Source organism: Podarcis muralis, chromosome 5 (assembly GCF_964188315.1).
Source record: "Podarcis muralis chromosome 5, rPodMur119.hap1.1, whole genome shotgun sequence".
Classification (NCBI taxonomy): domain Eukaryota; kingdom Metazoa; phylum Chordata; class Lepidosauria; order Squamata; family Lacertidae; genus Podarcis; species Podarcis muralis.
The window spans coordinates 53381975-53393623 of NC_135659.1; the positions used below are offsets into that span (position 1 = coordinate 53381975).

An 11649-nucleotide genomic window follows, 5' to 3' on the forward strand; every position below is an offset into this window, starting at 1 on the left:
AATATTTTATTTAACTTGACACCCCAACGTTGAACATTTTATCCTTAATAATACTTACCACCAGTTTTCCCTGGAGACTTGTTATGGTAAGCAGCCTGCTATTTCTAGGAGCCCCCCTGGATCCCTTCCTAAAAACTTGTGATACATTGTCTACTTTCCAGGTCTTGTATATGGCGGCTGATCTTAGGGACAAGTAACATATTTTTGTTAGAAGATCAGTGATTGCACATTTTCATTCACTGAGAACTTGGGTGGATGCCATGTAGACTCGGTTATATGTCCATTTTTATTTTGTTTATTAGGCTAAGAACTTCATTTCTTATCAGCACTCATCAGTTCTTCAGAGTTGATCCTACAAAAGTTAAATCTCCCCCCCCCTCACCAAAGTTGGCACCTCAGCTTCAATCACATCCAAAAGCTTAGCCATGGAACAGTTTATTAATTTGAAATACATAATTTTCAGATCATATATGCCACAACAATGCTACCATCTGCATCTTCTTTGAAGGCATCTGACAAATATAATTTTTAATAGGATACTGAGTGATAGTATTAGCTCAAATACATTGCTATGAAGTTACGATGACGTTGGCATTAGTTGATTAAACGAGAAACTACAGCACTTGCATAGTTTAAATGCAGACATTTTTTTACACTGCCTTTGCCAGTCCAACTTGGTTGTTCCCCCTGTCAAATATACTGTAGTATTCTCTGAGGAACATATCTCCTAGTATCAAGTGATCATAATCTTTGCTGCCAGAGCTAAAGCCACTCTTGCAATGGTCGTTATCCTAAAAAGAAAGGAAAGGATATCCTTAAGATGTGGGTGATTCAACTTCCATATCAACCAAGAAATTAATTGAGGTAAAAATGCACAAGGAAGGGTTGCCATGTTTTAAACCCTAGCATAAGGTAACATTCCAACATAAAGAAGAACAAGGAAGGATTTTTCCTGGGGGGAAAGTCTCCAAAGGAATATAAATATTGTAGATGTAACACTAGGACAATAGTAATAGAACACAGTATTGTAAATTGTGTATTCAGTCTATAATAATTAGCATAATACCTTAATAAGGAACAACCAAATTGTACAAGTCAGCAAACTATTTTAAAATTATAGGCAGTCTCCACAATTCAAAATGTTTTTTTCTCTGCTCTGTTGGAAGAAATAATTGCATTGAAATGCCATCTTATCCCTGGAATTATACCGGCTTAGTATACCGGCTTAATGATAATAGAATCAGTTCCAGACAAGGAATCTTTGCCAAGCCTACTTGGAAATGTTGGATGTTTAAGCTGTGAACTTCTATTGACAAAGCAAATCCTCTGCTACTGAGCTATGGCCCCTCCCTATGGAGTCAGTGGAGATCACAAGAGACTTATTTCCCATCTCCACCTCGCTCCACCTCTCCTGCTAGCTATAAAGGATAGGATCACTGTGTCCCTCTGCCAATAGAAGCCCTTCTTCGGGGATACATGTGGTGTATTAAGATGGTGCCGAGAGTGAGATTTCAAAATTCTCTAGATTGTGTCATCACTACAAGAGGAAATGAGGGGAGAAAGAACATTATTTGTTTCAAAATTCTTCCATATCTGCAACTGCCAAGCAAACACACCTGAGAGCTGCATACAGTATATATGTTGCTCTATGTGATGGAAGGTTTAAGTCCTTCTCGGGGTCATCAGGCACCCATGTTATATAACATGTCAGAGGCAACCTTCCTGGGATGGGAATCATCTGTAGTCAGAGATACTATACTAAACTGTCATGAAACTATGTTGGTGGGAATTTGCATTGGCCTTTTTTCTGTAAGACATGCAAGTTTGGGTCCAGCTCTTCTGACCGTCTCAGGATATCTAATTGGCTTTCTGCCCCAAAACGTATTTCTTTTTCCCCTGTCTTTAGCCCATGTGTTTGTAAATATTTTGCACTTTTAATCTGACCCAAACTGTTTGAACCTGCATTATTATGGCAAGTAGATAATATTCCAGTTCTATCATATACCTTACGAGTATAGGCTTGTGGAGTTAAAGGATATTGAATTCCGTTGATTACAAAAACAACATTTGGCATTTTGCGGAGGTTTCTGCAGTTGAAGGAATGCTGAAAGAGATAAGGAAAAGAATTGAGTTTGGACATTATTCTGTTCATGAAGGAATTGAACCAGCAAACCTCAAGTTTGCTCAAGAAATGTCGTGGATTTGTCCCTGAGCCAATCTCAGGAAAGCAAACGTACCGCTTTAAGTGAGAACTTAATAACCATCTAGTGTAACTCACAGGTTTGAACAGCACACTGTAGAACACTGTAGCACAGAAGCACGCCATCTAGCTGAATATTACAAATAAATCATCTCAACACTTCACATCTAAACTTCACAGTCTAAAGCAATGGAGATGATGCAAATGGGTGCTGATGGCAGGCTGATGTACAATCTGTGTTGAGAGATATTGCTTGGAAGAAACAAAGCCAATGTATTTTGCAGACAGACTACAGTACGAAATAACAGCAGTGCTCTCTCTCTCCCCCTTCCTTTACTGGATGTCACAGCTTATTTTCTTTTCCTGCCATTTCCATTGTTGTAGCTTGGATGCTCATTCACATTTGCATGCATGTGCAGTAGGTATCATGAAGAACCATGAAGGCTAATGCTGAGGTACCAGCAGCTGTAGTCCAGGAGGCAGGGGCACTGACTTGAGCCCCAGATTATGGGTGCCCAATGGAACCTGCGACATAACACGACGTGTGTTGACATTATGATGTCCAATGCAATCTCCGGGGTCATGTCTGAGGTCTCGCAAAACCTCCAACATGACTTCCGGTTTCTCCTGAAAGTCGCTTCGGGAGGCCCCACAAGGCCTTGGATGTGGATTTGTACCAGTGCCTAATCCTCACCACCTTTGGTTGTGCGCCTCTGAAACTGGAGCTCCATCTAAAAGAGTAAGGAGTGTGGACACTAGAGTGATATGGATGATACAGGGCCTCTTTCAGCTACAGTATGAAGAAAATCAGCAAAAGTCAATCTTACCTTGCCAATGGCTTGCTGGATTTGGTTAATTTCAGATTTTGGACCAAGCAATAAGGAAGTCCCTGTGTCAAGAACTGCTTGACAGCCATCTCTGCAGGCAATCTTCTTAGAATTCACTAGAATGCTGAGAAATTGGAAATCATTATATTCTTTAGTTTCTGACATGAAACATTTTAAAGCCACACTGTATGGAGCAGCTCTCCAGGATTTCAGATAGGGAGTTCTCATAGCACTGCCTGAAGATATCAGTTATGGAACCTGTGACCTTCTGTTTGCAAAGCAATTGATCTGCCACTGAGGTAGGGCCCTTCCCCAAACATGGGTTGTTGGTTTTTTAATGGAGAGTGGGATGTGATAAGTACTTTCAGGAAGTTGCATTGGAAATTGTAGAAGGCATAAAACAAAACACATGAACTACAGATTGTAAGCTGCTCAGGGCAAGGGCCTGCAATCATATACTCTGTTAATGCCATTTACAAGAACGGTTCTATATAAGTCATCCTAACAAGGGACAACTAGAAAACACAGAGTAAGTCGCACATTCGTATTTACATTTTATTGCCCTCCATCTCTTCCTGTTTAGCTAACTAGTAGCCATTAAAATTATTCAGAAAAACTTTTCAGTTTTATTGTACCCAGTCAATATGTTAAGATTAACAATAATGTTGCTAATACTACTAATAAGAATAATTCCTGCTTACCTGTCCACGGCAATCCGCCATTGATATTTATATATGACAGGAATCCAGTTAATACGACCAGTAAAATAGGATTGATCAATTCCACCAAAAATGACCATGCTCCCATCTGTTTTTCTGAAACATAGATATATAGTGTGCTGTTGTCAAGTCATTCATTCAGAATAAGCTAAACTGAAGTGAATGTACCATGTTCTTGTTCCTCTGTCCAAATTAGACAGACAGAGAGAGAGAAAGGAATTTTTGCAGTGCACCAGTATCTACTGGTGAACACTGGACAATGAAGGCTCTAAGATTTTGAAAGGTGAATGCTGTTCATGTACTTTTCCTTTCTTGTTCTATATATTACCATGCTTCCTATTCAGCTCTGTATATCACACACTGACTTCCCCCTTCATAATCTTCATACGTTTTGTTCTTCTAATTGGTTTTCATTGTGATATTAAGCAAGCCAGTTTGGGGCAGTGGAGGCCATTCTACTCCACCAACCCCAGCCTACCTTCACCTGCCTGCTTGCTTGCTTGCACCCAGTCCAGGGAGTGTCACTGTCTGTCAGATTCCTTCGCTTTAGTCAGTCTCATTGCTGCCATTATGGTGGAGAATGCGGAGAAAGGGAGAATTAGCCGGCTTCATTTGTGCCTGGCTCTACTTCCACCTACTGCTTCCCTTCCTGCCTTCTGCCCTAGAAGGGCTTGCTACCTTCCTTTCACAAAACTATTAAGTGTGCAGTGCTGGGCACACTTACTCAACAGTAGAGCTGACATGTACAGGATGAGTTGCATATTATCCACCTAATGTGATGGAGAGATTTATTGTTATTGATCTACCCCCCAAAATAGTCAGGTGAAAAGGTCTTTGCCTTTGCATTAAAGGTAAAGGTACCCCTGCCCGTACAGGCCAGTCTTGACAGACTCTAGGGTTGTGCGCCCATCTCACTCAAGAGGCCGGGGGCCAGCGCTGTCCGGAGACACTTCCGGGTCACGTGGCCAGCGTGACATCGCTGCTCTGGCAAGCCATAGCCGCACACAGAAACGCCGTTTACCTTCCCACCAGTAAGCGGTCCCTATTTATCTACTTGCACCCGGCGGTGCTTTCGAACTGCTAGGTTGGCAGGCGCTGGGACCGAACAACGGGAGTGCACCCCGCCGCGGGGATTCGAACTGCCAACATTTCGATCGGCAGGCCCTAGGTGCTGAGGCTTTTACCCACAGCGCCATTACAGTCCTCCAATTATTCTGCATGAGGTAGGATTGTGATTTGGATCAAAGACTCCAAAAGTATTAAATTAAAATCATAAGTGAAGGTAGCTACATGGATGTGTGTGTGTGTACCGTATTTCCATGCATTACAGAATAGTACAAGAATTAGAAGCAGGGGGGTTGACCTCTTCACTCTCTGCTTCAACTCTGTCTCCCTCCCTCTCTTCCACATTAACACTTAGCTCACCTGAGCTTGGCTCCCGCTCTGCTCTGCTCTCAAGGAACAAGCTGCAAGGGGGGAGCAGTCGACTGCTGGGTACTAGAAAACCGGAGGGACCTTTTCTTCTTCATCGTCAAGTAGCCTTGACTACAATAGCTTATTCATCCCTGGAGAAGCTTAGCATTCTGACCAATTTGAGGATGGGGGTTCCAGTCCCCTCTACCCATCAACCTCTGTGCAAACAAAGCACAGTGGCAGACAGAATTGTACAGCAGGCAAAGCAATAGCCAACCTGTAAAATAATCTCAGGTGCATTTTCCTTCTATGAATCCTCCAAGTACACACAACAAATCAACCTAGCAATAAAGCAAAATAGTGTTTACCCGCTGAGATAAACAGAAAATTCGTCTTTCTCAAGCAAGCTTTTCTTCATCAGGTTATCAATGAATGAACTTCTCCGCCCAGGGCCTAAGCCGAGGATCCCATCATATATATGTTTGGTAAAGTCTTCTGACTCCGTGGTGCTCAATCCAAATTCCATATCAGAAATAGTAAGATTGGATATCTAGGAGAAACACAAAATATTCCCTTACTTTTGTATCATGCAGTAAAGTACAGAGCAGGCTTTTATGAGCATTGCATTCAGGCTACAATCCTGTGCATGTTAACATGAAAGGAAACCTCACTTGACCTTTCAGACAATAATATTCAAACATGGATAGTGGCAGGTAATAAAATATTGGGGGTGGCAGGTAAGTCCCATCCTGCATAATTGATCACAAGACACAGTCCATGCGCACCATTTGAATGGCAAAGCCCATTAACTTTGGGCGGCGGCCCTCGTCAGATAATATTCGGGGGATGAAGGGACCATGGCCCATAGGAATTGGCTCCTATGGATAGTGGGCAAGAGCAAATTAGGTCCTAGTTTTAAACCTGTTTATTCAGAGGTAACGGTAAAGGGACCCCTGACCATTAGGTCCAGTTGTGGCTGACTCTGGGGTTGCGGCGCTCATCTCACTTTATTGGCCAAGGGAGCCGGTGTACAGCTTCTGGATCATGTGGCCAGCATGACTAAGCCGCTTCTGGCTAACCAGAGCAGCGCATGGAAACGCCATTTACCTTCCCGCCGGAGCGGTACCTATTTATTTACTTGCACTTTGACGTGCTTTCGAACTGCTAGGTTGGCAGGAGCAGGGTCTGAGCAACGGGAGCTCACCCTGTCGCGGGGATTCGAACCGCCGACCTTCTGATCGGCAAGACCTAGGCTCTGTGGTTTAACCCACAGCGCCACCTGTGTCCCACTATTCAGAGGTAGGTCTCATCAGTTTCATTGATATTTACTTCAGGATTGCATAACCTTAATAATGCAGCTTTAATTTGTGCTACTTCGAATCTAACAACGACAATGTTAACATGAAAGGGAACCTCATTTGACCTTTCAGACAATAATATTCAAACATGTATAGTGGTAGGTAAGAAAATATTGGGGGTGGCAGGTAAGTCCCATCCTGCATAATTGATCACAAGAGACAGTCTATGCATGCCATTTGAATGGCAAAGCCCATTAACTTTTGGCGGTGTCCCTCGTCAGATAATATTTGGGGGATGAAGGGACCATGGCCCATAGGAATTGGCTCCTATGGAGAGTGGGCAAGAGCGACTTAGGTCCCAGTTTTAAACCTATTTATTCAGAGGTTGGTCTCATCAATTTCATTGATATTTACTTCAGGATTGCATAACCTTAGTACTGCAGCTTTAATTTGTGCTACTTTGATTCTAACAATGACAATTTAAAATCAACTTCTTGATTACCACATATTGTGTTCTGAATTCCTTGAGGAGCAGCCATTCTATGAATATATACATAAATATATCCAAGTAATATAATGGGCTGATTCTGTTTTTACTGTTTTAAAGTTTCCAGGATTCAAAAACATTGAGATGCAATGGCCTAACAGTTAAGTATTTATAAGTTTGCATTCCCAACTTGTCCTGTATCTATAAAACACTACTATATTAGTTTACCTTGACTGTATCACGTCCTAAGATCACTTCCACGCTTCCTTTCCCATACTTAATGGGGAATCGCTTTCCTGTTCCATGGAAGGTAGAAGACTTATGTGGGTCAAATCTGTGGTGTCTTACTAAAAGTAAAAAGAAAACAGAATTTAATTAATATAAAAACAGTTTTTAATCAGTGATCGATAGCAGAAACAAACTGAAGGTATAAATTTTCTGAAGAGAAAAATTGTAATAAAAGGACATTGGAAAACACTAGGGAAACATTTAGAGTGGCTGGGGAAACTCAGCCAGATGGGTGGGGTATAAATAATAAATTATTATTATTATAATTATTAAATTATTATAGATAACAGGAGCTAGGACGTATTATTATTTTACTAAGGAAATTTGACCTAACCCTGATCATTGAAAACTAAGATCTCTCTCTCCAGCAGTGGAGTGTCCTGTTTTGCCACTTAAAGCATAATGGGATGTGCCCCCACTCTACTACCCTGCCTCCCCACCCCACCCCTCCTCCACTGCCACCCTTACTTGGGTTGTGTGGGGACACTGAGGACAGCTGGTTCCAGTGATATTTAGCAAGATCTCACCGAAATCTTGCCAGATCTTGCATGCTCCATGAGATCTCATGAGATCTCACCGGAAACTGGTGCTGCTGCTGGTGCCGGCCAACAGGATACCCAGGGGTGCCACCTCTTCTGCTTCTGCTGCCCGGGGTAGCTACCATACACTGCCTCATGGGTGGGCCAGCTCTGTCTCTCCTTCCACCATATATATTACAAAGAACCACATTGTTTTAGCATTGTCATTTTGTACCTGTCACTAAAAATGACTGTGCACAATGATGGAAACTAGGTTTTACAAAACCAAATCTACTTGATTTATTGTGTACTCTAGTACGTGTTTACTCAGGAGTAACTTCTATAATTGAGTTTAATTTCTCCCAGGTAAGTGAGCATATAGGATTGCAGACTATGTATATTTATTTAGAAGTCCCATTGCATTCAATGAGTCTTACTTTTAGGCAAATAGAATTAAGGCCTCAACCAGACTGGTTATGATATAATGAACTCTTTCCTTTATGCCACTTCGTTTCCTTCCTTTTGTATACCTGGCTAACATGCTTAAACACTTGGACATTCTCAGTTACTTACTGCATGCTTTGTCCTTGCAAGAGATAGATGGCACCCAGAGAGGGGATGATCCAGTGTCAAACAGAACCTTGAATGGCTGTGGTGGGGTTCCAACGTAGATAGTTCCATAGTATGTCAGCTGTAGATTTATAAAACAAATATGCATTGCAGCACTACGCTGCCTCTCTCTTTTGGCTTTACATTTTAGTTCCTCATACTTATGCAAGATAATCCTGTAAATCTGAGTACTTAACTAAGAGGTGGGGTGGGGGAGAGGCAGAAATAAATCACAGTCTTTCATAGGGTCATGTGGAAAGGACCTTGTTCAAATAAATGAAAAATAAACAGTATAAATTGTTGAAACTTGAAAGATGCAGCAGTAGAGCTGACATCCCTTCCCATGTATATCTGTGCATGGGCAATAAACACCGTTTATCTCACTTAATCCTTAGCCTTTTCTTCTCTTGAAAAGACTTAGAATCAGAGGCAGCAGAGGTTTAGAATCTGAGTTTTCCTTCTCCTAGATGGGCTACATTCCCAAGTTAACAAGCCCCATCTGCCCCTCACTTCCCTCTACAGCAGGGGTAGTCAACCTTTTCATACCTACCATCCACTAATGCATCTTTCTTGGTGGTAAAAATTTCCTTACTGCTCATCAGTGCTCAGTGGAATGAGGATTCAGCTTGTGCCGTAGAACCCCCTACCGCCCACCCAGATTCCTGAAACACCCACTAGTGGATGGTAGGGACCAGGTTGACAACCCCTGTTCTACAGCATGTACAGAAACCGCTTTCTTGACAGTTCCACCCACTATTGGTCTCATCCGCTCAATCCACCAGAGCCTGTCTTTTCATGCAGAGGACGTTCCCAACTCACCAAGGGTCTCACACCCATTGGCTCCCCTCACCTGATTTAGCTGGCAGGGCTGACAAACCTTTAAGGGTCTTTAGCAAAGAGACTCTGAGCAAGTGGAAGCTTGCAAGACGACAAACCATTCTTGTTGAAGCACTGTATTCTACACCACTACAGATATTACAGATGCAAGAACTCTGTTCTCTTTTGCATCTGGCCAATGGGATTTCAATGGGGTTCCAAAGTGCTTAACTTTGGATAGTGCTTAACTGGGGGCAATCCAGCAACTCGTCCCATAGAAATAAATGGGGCTTTGATCTAGCCATGGCTAAATCCCCTTTCCATGCTTTCAGTGGGAATGAATCATGGGTGTGATTTGCTTAACTGATTATGTTGACACCCCCTGGGTGTCAGGAGAAATATGAGGTATTTCAATCAAACATCAGGAAAACATTGGTGAAAATTTGCTCAATGGCACAGCAAATTGATAAAAGCAAAGCAGACTCACATCCCAGAGGTTCTTAAGTGGTTTCTTAAATCGGCCACGTTTAGAAAAGGCTGTGATATATTCTGTATCAATGTCATGATGGGTTTTCTGAAAACTTTCTAGCAAGTTTTTCTCCCTGAGCATCCCTCTTCACGTCTTCTCCCTCTGCAATGGAATCCTGGTACAAAATAAATGAATGAATATGCTTGGATTCTTTTCTGCTACTGTAAATGTGCTTATTTTGAAATCAGCCTTTCATAATTAATAGGTTTAATGCCATCACCACATCCAAACATTCTCAACTACCAGGTCTAAGCATTTCCAAAATTAAGGCATGTAGGAAATGAAACTTAAAGGTCACATCTACTCAACATGACCAAAGTCGTTCTCAGCCTAAAGACTAATATAGATTGCAATGTTGCACACAGTCATTCATGCTTCTTCTCCATTGACTTCAACAGGATTTGAACAGGTGTAATTTGGGATTAGAGAACCTGTAGATCTCCAGATGTTGTTGAATTCTGGCAACGTAAGGAGAACTACAACTTTCCCATCCCATCTGCAATAGAAGGGAGAAACACATATGGATCTGCTTCATCTCTCAATAATTTTAAGGAAGTTAGCCAAAAGAAAAGAAAAACCTGTAGATCTGTGGGTGTTTAGCATTTGACTGAGATAAAATGAATTCTTGAGATGCCTTTTTGTTTCAATTACTGTGAGCAGCAGTTTAAAGCATGCTATTGTACCTTCAAATAGTTGAATGCCAGTAACAGTTTGGCAGTTCCACCTTCTTTTGTCTCTTCAGACATGAGCATCACCCTGCTAGAGGGCTAGCAAAGGCAATGTGACATATTGGGTTAGAAAATATAACACACACACACACATGCAACTCAAAAGAGCTGAACCAAAAATATTGCCCTGTCTCTAGTTAGAGATTAGTCACTTTTTCTTAGTAAAATCTACATTCTTTAAATTTAGAAAATTAACATTATATCATATCATTGATTAAAAAAATCTGAAGATCCTAAAATGACAAGAAAATCAATCTTTCAATAGTTAATTTTGAAAACAGTTAGAAGTTGGCCATTTTTTCCAATCTATGTTCTGCTGCACTTTTGGCTCCTACAACATATTGCTTTCCGCTAACAGTCAGTTAAGTGTGTACACACACACACACACACACACACACACACACACACACACACACACAAACCTATAGATGTGTTATTAGTTCTGAAGATGCAATTCACATTCCCTCTCTCTCTTCCCTTGCTTTATTAATTAATCGGAAAGCACAGCTGTCAATAAAGTAAATATTAGCAACTTAATGATCACTTACTTAACAAGACATTCAGAGAGAGCAACAAAGGTGAAGAGAATTGCAAGGCACTTCATCCTGCTAGTTCAGCAGAGGCTGCACCAGTTTCTCTGCTAATTGTTCTAGAAACTCCATTATTTTATAGCTGCTTGAGAAGTAACCACCACTTTCTAAAGAACAGGTGGTCATATTTCATCACAGAAAGTCCAGCCCATTCCAGGAAACCAGAACTGATCAGTCACATTTCTTTGCAAATATGTGGAAATCATACATAAGATTTCAGCATATACCAGGCATCCCCAACCTTTGGCCCTCCAGATGTTTTGGACTACAATTCTCATCATCCCTGACCATTGGTCCTGTTAGCTAGGGATCATAGGAGTTGTAGGCCAAAACATCTGGAGGGATAAAGGTGGGGATGCCTGGCGTATACCACTGTAAATATAAACAATTCCATTGAATATGTTTGACACCCTGGAGACTCACTGACAGTCAGTGTAGTCCAGTGGTCTTCAACCAGTCCAGACAAATAATGATTGAGCAAAACAATTATTTTAATAATAATTTTTATAATTATTAAAATCATGTAATAATAATTTAATATTATTTTTAATGTTGGAGCAATTCATACAGGTGAACTGAGCACCAAACAAACCCAAAGTTTGCATGCTTGTTGTCTTTGCGAAGTTG

General features: G+C 41.4%; 1 pseudogene; it reads right to left on the minus strand.

Moving 5' to 3' along the window:
* Positions 1-650: 650 nt before the first annotated feature.
* LOC114598450 (embryonic pepsinogen-like) lies at positions 651-11036 on the minus strand (annotated as a pseudogene).
* Positions 11037-11649: the final 613 nt, after the last annotated feature.